Here is a 9662-nt window from a genome sequence, read left to right on the forward strand (position 1 = left end):
TAGGATAAATATTATCTATGGCTCTGCTTATGAATATGGTAAACACGAGTTTGTATCTGAATTACATGATATTTTCTTGAATTGGGATGGCCCTGTAATTATAGGACGTGGGTTTCATTTAGTTAGAGAACAAGTTGATAAGAATAATGGGAGATTTGACTTCAAATGTGTACATAGGTTTAGTACTTAGGTTGACTTCTTGTGTCTGATGAAGATTAAGATGTCTGGTAGATAATATACTTGGGACAATCACTAGGATGATCTTGTCATTTTCAAAGTAGATGCGACTTTTTTGTAGTACTGAATTTGATGATATCTATTCTATAGCTAGTGCCAAAGTTTTACCTAGGGTTGGGAGTATACATATTCATGTAGTTTGGGATTCTTTCTAGGACCAACCTTTTATTAGGCTTAGCATCAAGTCTGAGAAATGGTGGATTTCTACACCCAACTTTAGAGATTTGGTAGTCAAGGCCTGGTCCAGCAGATGAAGTAGCAGCACTCTAATAGATATTTAACAGCATAAAATTAGGACTTTTAGTAGATGAACTAGAGGATGGAGTGTTAATTTGGAAGCCTTTTCGAGGAAACAAAAGAGACTTGATTTTTGAATATGATAGGCTAGATATCTTATCCGAGTCTCACCCCCATCTAAAGTAGGTAGAGAAAGTAAGTACTCTATCTTGGATGAGCTTAACTGGATATGGACAACTGAGGAAAAAAACTAGGAAGAGGTCGAGAGACAGAAGATAGAAACAGTGCATAATTTCATGTTGGGGCCAATCAGAGGAGGGAGGAACTTATGACTGTCCTGGATGGATCAAATGGACCTGCGTATGATAAAAAAGGGATGAATCAAATAGTTGTTGAGTACTATTAGAATTTTCTTTGATTAGAACCTACCCTGATATATCCCTGAGAGATGGTTTTATTTTCCTCAGATGATAAAGTTTCTGTGGAGGAGAATGGTTGGCTTGAGGTCATGTTCACTGAATACGAGTTAGACATGTAATATTTTGCTCTAACTCTAATGGTGCACCTAGCCCTAATGGTATGTCCTTTATGTTTGGTTAAACTTACTAGGGTATAGTTAAGAAGGACTAGATGGATATGTTTGATCCCTGGTTTGCACATGGTGCACACATCTTTAGACTGAATTTTTCCAATATTACTTTGTTACCAGAAGAAAATGATGCTAGGAATATGATTTTTTAGACCTGTTAGTTTGCTTAACTGCAACTTTAATTTTTGCTAAGGTTCTTACTAATAGACGTTATACAATTATTGTTTGGATAGTTTCAGCACATAATTTTGCTTTTATTAGGGCTAGATTTATTCTGGAAAGTGTGGTAACTGCCCATGAAATAGTTCAAGTTGTCCACACCTCTGGCTCCAAAGGTATGTTTTTCACAATAAACTATGGGAAGGCCTATAAAAAGGTTAGTTTAGATTTCTTGTATGAAGTTCTTCGTAGAATGGGTTTCGTTAATAGGTGGATTCAATGGATTAAGAGTAGTACTCATGAGGGATCGGTTGGAGTCAAAGTAAATGGAGAAGAGAGTAATTTTTTCATCACTAAAAGAGGCTTGAGACAAGGTTATCCCTTCTCTCCACCACTCTTTAATTTGGCAGTGAATGTTTTTGCTAGGACCCTTATTATGGGTAGTAATAGTAATTTGATTAAAGGTCTTTTCCCTAACCTTAATCCAGGGGGTGCCATCTACTTAGAATGTGCATATGACACTTTGTTGTTTATGGGCAATGACGTTAGGGTTGCTCTTAACCTAAAGTGGATTCTCACTTGCTTTGAATTCATCTCCGGATGACTATTAATTACCACAAGAGTGAGTTAGTGTCGATTAACATGGGGTAATTAGAAATTGGTCCTTTCCTTCAAGTTTTTCAATGCTTGCAAGGAAGTTTCCCTATAAAATATCTTGGACATTCTTTGCACTTTGAAAAACTATGAAGAGAAGATTTATAGTCTTGGTTGATAGTTAGCTAGTTAGAATGGTTGGGTGGAGATGAAAGTTACTATCCTTGCTAGGTAGGCTTACTTTGGTTAATACTTGCTTCGCAAGCATACATAGCTACATGTTGTATTCTTTTTTTCAAATTCCCTAAGTGGGTTGTGAACCTAATTAACTCACAGCTTGTTAATTGTCCACAAACTGATAGTGAAGGGGACCATAAGATTCATTTAGCTAATTGACCCTCATTCTGCATCAGAAAATAGTATGTGTGTGTGTGTGGGGGGGGGGGCAACCTTCAGGACCTTAATATTTGCTTGTTAGGGTCTTCGATCAAGAGATATATTTCAGAAAAAAATATTTGTGGAGGAAAGTGATAGATAACAAGTATAACACTAGGAGTACAAAGATACTTTGCTTGTATGATCTGCATCTTTCACATTTTTTGAAATGTGTGATGTGTGCTATGAATGCAGTTGAGTTTGGATATTAATGACATGTAGGTGATGGTAAATTCGATAAGTTTTGGGAGGATACTTGGTTCGGGAACCCCCCGGCAACATAATTCTACGATATGTATTGTATTGCGAACGAGAAAAATAAAACAATTCATGAGTTATGGGATATTGTGACAAACTTAAGTTTACTTTTTGTAGAATTTTTCAAGTGAGCTAATCGTTCATTGGGTTGAATTAGAAATTATAACTAAAAGTGTTTCTTTCATTGACTAGGATGACTCTGTAATCTGGCAGTATGAATCCAAGGGAGTGTGAATTTTAAGGGGAATACAGGTTGGTTTTCTTCTTGTTATGTGGCATTTGCACAGTCCACCTAAAGTTCAGGGATTTTTATGGCTATTATCTCAAAATAAAATCATGATCTGTGATAGCCTTAGGAGGGGAGGTTTGCAAAAACCTCTTGAATGTGTGCATTTGCAAAGAAATTGAGCAAGTCTATCAACTGTCCTTTGAATATATTGTTGATAGACTAGTGTGGCGGGATGCGAAGCATATTTTTTTAGGTGGATAGTTGATTTCACTTCACTTGCTTCACCATGGTTCTGCGACAACTTTTTTGCATTAAAGTCTAGTTTCGTCTACAGTTCTGTGGGGAGCATGGAATGCTAGAAATGCACTAGTGTTTAGCCGATGTTCCTGGATATTTGTCAAACAGGTGTGGAACCAGATTGTATGTTATCTAGGGAATTGGATGAAATTGCTGAAACAAACACTAGCTGGGGAGACTACTCAATTTAGTGCTCTACTCTTTAAAAAACTGAGATGCCCCTGGAGTTGGAACATGACTGATCAAGTGAACGGAAAAGACATGCTATCTCAACCTGGAACAACTCCAGCGTCTCCTTGTTGGGCGGCATCACAACCATGGAATTCCGGAAGAAGCATCCGGGTGAAATACATGTCATCAAGAGTTGAAGTTCTGGAAAAAAGAAGCGGTTGGTGACGTGCTTAGGATTGGAGCTGTCTTGTATTTTATTTTTACTTTTTACTTCTGTGTTTTGAAGTTATTGCACAGTCTTGACTAGCTCAGATGCTTAGCCGCCTGATGAGGGCTTACTGCTTAGGGTGTTGGATACCTTTATGTTTTTTCTCTTTTGAACGAATGTGGATGTTGTATCTGGTTTCGTTTTTGAATGAAAATGGAGCAAGGGGTGAGCCCCTGATTATAAAAAAAAACTTGTGCCTGTGAGTGTAATCGTGTTACGGTGCTATCAATTGAGAGTGATGGTGCCAGAATGGAGCCGGCCGGGTGTTAACAACTTACCATTTTATTTTTCCTGGCCAACTTACCATATGCTAGCATGAAGAATACGGTACAAGGACCAGGCATGGGCTGGAGGCGCGGAGAGGCCTGACCTGAAGCGGCCCATCCGTGTCACTTGGGAAACAAAAACACGCGTGCTTTGCCTCTGAGAGCATCTCCAACAGCCGCGCTTCGCGCCGCGCGCTAAAAACTAGTTTGCCGCGTGCGCTTCGGCTGGTTTTGCGCGGCCGCCAGCGCTGGCTCCAGCAGCCGCGTTAAAATGCAGCGCGTGCGCGTCGCTCCAGCAGCGCATAAAAATGCAGCGCGCGCGACTCGCACAAACAACATATACATTTCAAATAGAAGCAAAAATAATCAAACTAACAAAATAAATCAACAATAAATAGTTCATTTTCGTTATTATTACAACCCAAAAAAATAGTTTATTGTTCGGTACAACAAATACTGCAATAAACACAACAAATAGTTCATGAACAATACAATGTCGAACGCACAAATCATGCTCTTTGTCGTCCATGCCATGCCCACCACTCTTTAGTCAGATCCTTCTGAAGATCATTGTGCGTTGCGGGACACCGAATATCATGATAGGAGGCAATAAAATGGGCTACCCTTTCAGCCCTCTGTCGCACTCGCACGGGATGTCCCAAGAGCTCATACTGTGAGTAGTCTAAATCTCAGCCACGCTCATTCTCGATGATCATGTTGTGCATGATCACACAAGTGTGCATGATGTACCAAAGCATTTTTTGATCCCAAAATCTAGCCGGTCCTCTCACAATAGCAAATTGGGCTTGCAAAATCCCAAAAGCTCTCTCCACATCTTTTCTAGCCGCCGCCTGAGCATTGTGGAAATCAAGATTTTTCTTACCTTCAGGCTTTTTCAACGGCTTCACGAAGGTTTGCCACTTTGGATAGATGCCATCCGCTAGATAATAGCCATAGTTGTACGTACAGACATTTGCTACAAATTGCACCGATGGCAACTCACCATTTGGAATCTTATTTATAAGTGGTGACCGGTTGACAACATTGATGTCATTCAAAGATCTAGGCATTCCAAAGAATGCATGCCAAATCCAAGTCTCCTGATCGGCCACCGCTTCAAGGATTATAGTGGAATCCTTTCTTTGGCCGTGGAATTTCCCATGCCATGCCTTTGGACAATTCTTCCAACTCCAATGCATGCAATCTATTGAGTCAAGCTTGCCAGAAAAGCCGCGAGCTTTGTTCATCGCCAATAGCCTTGCGACGTCTTCAGCATTGGGAGATCTCAAATACTTCTCGCAAAACACTTGCACAATCCCCACTGCAAAGCGCTTGACACACATGATGGCTTGGCTCTCACCCATAGCCAAGTGATCATCAACTAGATCAACCGGGATACCGTATGCCAACATAAGCAAAGCGGCTGTCACCTTCTGAAAGGTGCTATGCCCGAGCTCCCCGGCGGCATTCCTCCTTTGCTGAAAAAACCGGTCATGGTTCGCTAGTTTCTCTACAATGCGTCTGAACAAGTCGGTGCTCATCCTAAACCGGCGACGAAAATATGACTCCAGGTAGTGGGGTTCTCCACGAAATAGTGCCTCATCAATCTGTTATGGGCATCAATCCTATCTCTCCAAATTTTTTGCCGACCCATAACCGAACCACCGTGCTTCGGTTTTTTATTGATATGCATAGTTAGGATCATTGCAAGATCCTCCTCCTCTTCCATATCAAATTCTCCTTCGAAAGAATCATACGACGAACTCATCTACAATGTTCAATACTATACTGTAAAAACTACAATTAAAACATGCACCAAATTCATGAAGTTTGAGCAATACATACCTTGTAGGCGTTTTGTCGAACACTTTGCGGGCGCCGAGCGGCAGCGAGCGCTCGGGCGCTATTCGTCGGAGGACGGACGCGCACAAGGGCCGGCGGGACTAGAGGGGGGGCGGAGAAGCCGCGGCGGCGCGGGGATAGGTCGGGGAAGCGCCGGAACGGTCGCCGGGGGGCGCGGGCGGCGGCGGCGGCGCGGCTGGATGGCGGGTGGGAGTTGGAGAGCGAGAGCGCGAGAGTCCAGCGCGCGGGAGTGGGCGCAGTAAATAAGCGGCACGCGATTGCGTTTCGGCCAGCGCGCTGAACTACATATGCTGCGTGCGCTGTTTTTGCGCGCCGCTAGAGCAACTATACCGGTTGCACGCGCGCTAAAATGTCCAATTTTGCGGCGGGATGCTAGTTTGGTGCGGCTGTTGGAGATGCTCTGAAACCCTACTCCCATCTTTTCGTTCACGCTCCTTTCGAAATCGGGACATGACAAAGCCCCCGCACTCGCTCGCGTTGCCTGGCATCTGACGCGAAGACACTCATCTTGCAGCCGCCGGCAAAACCCACCCTACTACCCTAGCGCCGTCGGGCTTCCCCTATGGAGAACAAGCAGGACAACTCCACCAGCCGCCGGCAGCTTCTCCCGTCGCTCTAACCTCGCTCCGCCAACATCGGCCGCGCCTCCCGCCACCTCCTCTCCTCACGCCCGCCGTTCAAGTACAACCAAGGTTTTGGATCCCAAGCGGTCCATTTTTCTCGAGGGGCACCGAAATTCACGGTTACCACGGTAACCACGAAATACCGGAAAAAAATCGGGCGAAATTTTAAATCAAATTTTGAATTCAAATAATTCGAATTTGATATAGATAGTATTTTAACTCTCCAAGATCAGTAATTCTCCCCTAGCGTAGTGGCTGTTCAGACGCACAAACCACTGCCGCGATCTTTCAGGTTTCGAGTTTGATTCCTGGCCGCTGCTTGAATTTTTCTTTTAGCTTTTTTCTTTTGCAATCTTAAAAAAGAAAGAAAACGCGAGGTTCAAGACTCGAACCCACGACTGGCAGCTCCAGAGACCATGCCTTTGCCACTACGCCACCACCCGGGTCTGTTGCTACATAAGAGATGCCCCCTATTTAACTGGATCAGAGTTTGAATTCAAAATTTTCAAAAAAACTCGAATTTTTTTGCTCGGTATGAGTGTTTTTCGTGGGGTAGCGGTAAACGCGGTAACCGCTCAGGATCACGAAATTTCGAGCGGTACCAAAACAGTGAGTACAACCCAGCCGCCATCCATTTCGCCCCCCAGCTATCTCCCTACGGATCCGGATCCGGAGCGACAGCCAGTTCGTCCTCATACCACCAGATGCCACTGTCGCCGCTATCTCACACGGGTGCGTTGGGACATGGCGCCGACAACGTCGGAGGAAGCTCCACCTTGCAAGTGTGGCACTTATATCAAAGCAGCCTGTCCGGATCCGGGTGGAAAGCAACCGGTTCGTCCAACCAGCGGCCCTCGTCGCCAGCATCTCAAACTCATGTGTCAGGCAGTGGCGCCGACGGCCTGGGAGGGAATTCCGCCTTGCTGCAGTCGCAGGTCACATTCTCCGGGTCCTCTTATTGTCAGATGCCACCACCGTCGCCTCTGGCCATGGATCCTACGTCTGTCTATGGAATTGACGGGAGCAGCGGAGGCAGCACCTTCGTCTTTGTGTCCTCGCTTGACACGGCTAGCGTGATGGCGCCCACCCGCACGCAGCCTCTGTCGAGTTCATCCGCCGGTCAGGCGTCGTCGAATGAGTATGTGCTTCCACCCCTACTACCCGCCATACCACCTGTGCAGACAACAACGGTAGAACTTGAAGACGACGTCTATGCCGCTCCGGAGGACATCCCGCCTGTGGACGACGAACTAACCCTACCGCCCTTCGGGCCCCACCTTCGGAGATGACGAGGGAACTTGAAGACGCCCTCGGTGCCGCTCCGCAGGGCATCTCGCTTTTGGGCAATGACAACGTCAGCCGCCAGCACATGGATCTGGACATCCTCAACTCCTCCGGCGACATGGGCAACAACAACATAAGATTCCACTGCCCACCGCTTGCATGGAGCTCGCTCCCCATACTTGGTGACGCGAGGATGAATAACGAGCCTTTGGACTCGTCGTTTCTGGTGGGGAGGTACCCCATCTCATCGACGTGGATGCCCAGGCCCTGCTTTTCCAGCAATACAAATGCCATCCAAGCCGCCTGCCCACCAGTACCATTCACATTCAACTCACTCCCTGCCCTTGCTCAGTTGGGTATGAATACCGGCAGCGGTAGCTCCTCGACCTGGATGCAGAAGCAGAAGGAGCCTATATTTGTAGAAAGCAAGCCGATGCTGCCTTCTCCGGGGCCGGGTTGGGGAGGATCAGGTGCTGGAAGCAGCAGCCATGGCCGGCCTAGGAACAAGGATGATGCTGACGCTCCCCTTGTGGCGGGTTTTGCGGATGGCTTATTCACTCAGGATGAGATTACCACGATTATGGGGGAGAAGACTCTATCAGAGATTGTGCTGACAAATCCCAAAGGCGTCCGAAGGTATATATATCATACGATCCAGCAGTTTGTCCATTCTTCTTTTAGATCTGATCATCAAAGAAAATGTTTAACTCTTGAAAAATACTTTAGCACTAGCTAGGGCTAACTAATGTGTGTACCTTCTTTTGAAATTTATTTGCAGGATCATTCGAAACCGAAGTATTGCACAAAGGGGTAAGCAGCGCAATAAGGCGTACCTCTCAGACCTTGAAAGGAAGGCTAAGCTACTGCGGCAAGAGACCGACTCACTATCTGCACAAGTGAAGTCGGCCAAGGTTTGTAATATCATCAGGAGAGCGGTTTTTCCTAGCTCGGCCTACACGGTACCCTATATCACAGCCATCCATTCTAGTCTCTGGTACATGTGGATGTGTGCATCGATGCAAAAGTAAGCAGCTAGCGCCAGGCACTCGGGGCTTAATGCTCTGCCGCGAGGCCTATGAAATTTAAAATTTGATGGGCCTAGTAGGGACTTGACACGACCTGATTTGACATGTGTCTATCAGACCAGGCCCGCTGTCCCCTAAAAAAAACCCAGGCCCGTTGTATTCTCTTGTCCACCATCGACACGTGTACAGACTACACTCTCGACTCTTCCCCCTCCCTCTTCCCGTCCGCCATTTGCGAGAAACAAGACACAGCTGCCATGAATCTGGAGCCAGGAGATCCTTCTCCTTGCAACAAGAGCAGGCTCTATGTGAGAGAAACAAGACACAATCTGGATCCTGAAGATCCTGCTCATCGCATCAAGTACTCGGAGAGAAGCACTCCCTATGGAGAAGAGCCCAACATCGCCAGCAAGGATGGTGGCGTACGGGTGGCTGGCGAGGTGCCCACGCCCTCATCGGCCATGTCCACCATGTGCATCTCGGCAATGGAATCAAGGTGTGCTTCAAAATCCATCTGCAGTCTTTCCTACTGGTCAACCTCTATTTCAAAATACATCTAGTAGGGGTGCGGGGGTGAGATGTGGATGTGAGACGAGGGGCGGCTGATAAGACAGAACAGAGGAGAGTCAGATTAGATGCGCTAGGACCGACAAGGACTAGAATACATGGCTACCTAGGTTTGATTACTGTTTACCTGCGCAGAACAGCACCTGCAAATGACACTGCATGCAACCGCTGCGCGCTCGTGACTCTCCTTTCCTGCACAAATCACGTAGCAAGCCAACGGTCTAGATAGGAGGGACCGTGGAGCTCGCGCTACGAAGGAACTTTGCGTATCATCAGGAGATGTTCTACTGGTTTTGCTATTTCTCACCCAAGAAATAAATATTTTATAATCAATAAAGTGATCAGAACAACCATTTTATTTGACTTCAGGATTCATGAAAGAACAAATGGCATTAAAAAAATTCTTGATCTCGCGGATCATCTAGAACATGGCTGAGAAAGGTATTTTATTTTAGAAAAAGGCATTAATTCCCAACTTCAAATTAATGCAGCCATCAACTAGAGCTAGGATATATTGGTGCTGAATACAAAGGAAAAAGCTTGATAAAAAACTTATTTTT

This window comes from Triticum dicoccoides, chromosome 5B (genome assembly GCF_002162155.2).
Source record: "Triticum dicoccoides isolate Atlit2015 ecotype Zavitan chromosome 5B, WEW_v2.0, whole genome shotgun sequence".
Taxonomy (NCBI): Eukaryota; Viridiplantae; Streptophyta; class Magnoliopsida; order Poales; family Poaceae; genus Triticum; species Triticum dicoccoides.